Source organism: Rhinopithecus bieti, unplaced genomic scaffold (assembly GCF_001698545.2).
Source record: "Rhinopithecus bieti isolate Rb0 unplaced genomic scaffold, ASM169854v2 scaffold_23236, whole genome shotgun sequence".
Taxonomy (NCBI): domain Eukaryota; kingdom Metazoa; phylum Chordata; class Mammalia; order Primates; family Cercopithecidae; genus Rhinopithecus; species Rhinopithecus bieti.
In genome coordinates this window covers 1,187,526-1,188,683 of record NW_016811820.1, presented here as the reverse complement: position 1 = coordinate 1,188,683, position 1,158 = coordinate 1,187,526, and positions in this window count along the sequence as shown.

Below are 1,158 nucleotides of genomic sequence, written 5' to 3'. Positions count from 1 at the left end.
TCTTTCTTTCTTTCTTTCTTTCTTTCTTTCTTTTTATCTTTCTTTCTTTCTTTCTTTTTTCTCTTTCTTTCTCTCTCTCTTTCCCTCCTTCCTTCCTTCCTTCCTTTCCTTCCTTCCTTCCTTCCTTCCTTCCTTCCTTCCTTCCTTCCTTTTTCTTTCTTTCTTTCTTTCTTTCTTTCTTTCTTTCTTTCTCTCTCTCTCTCTCTCTCTCCTTCCTTCCTTCCTTCCTTCCTTCCTTCCTTCCTTCCTTCCTTCCTTTCTTCCTTCCTTTCTTCTTTTTGAGATGGAGTCTCACTCTGTCTCCCAGGGTGGGGTGCAGTGGCACGATCTCAGCTCACTGCAACCTCCACCTCCCGGGTTCAAGCGATTCCCCTAATTCAGCCTCCCACGTAGCTAGGATTACAGGCACACACCACCACACCCAACTAATTTTGTATTTTCGTAAAGACAGGATTTTCCACATTGACAGGCTGCTCTTGAACTCTTGACCTCAGGTGATCCATCTGTCTTGGCCTCCCAAAGTGCTGAGATTACAGGTGTGAGCCACTGTGCCCGACCTCAGCTATCTTTCAATTGTCTTCAAGAAGGCTTAGAATGTAGTGGTTAAGAGCTGGTACTGCGGAAACAGATAGCTCTGGATTCAATCTAAGTTCCATTACATACTACCCATGTGACCTAGAGCAAGTGATTTAACAATGCTCAACCTCAGTTTTCTTCATTAAATGGGCCTAATTGTTATTATTGGGGTAATTATAATTATTATAGAACTAACTTCATAGGGGTATTATGAGAATTAAAGTAAATGCACAAAAAACATTTGGCCCAGTTTTTAGTTGGTAACACTCATTAAATGACTGTTAATTGTTTTTCATTATCATTAACTTCTGCTTCAAAGACTTTGCAAGAGTATATCTGAGGGCACAAGCCAAGACATTAGCTTCAGGCTAATCATTAATTCATCTTGTTTTTTCTGTTTTTTTGTTTTTTTGTTTTGTTTTTTGTTTTTGTTTTTTTTTTTTTTTTGAGACGGAATCTCACTCTATCGCCCAGGCTGGAGTGCAGTAGCGTGATCTTGGCTCACTGCAACCTCTGCCTCCCAGGTTCAAGCAATTCTGCCTCAGCCTCCTGAGTAGCTGGGATTACAGGAGAGTACCACCG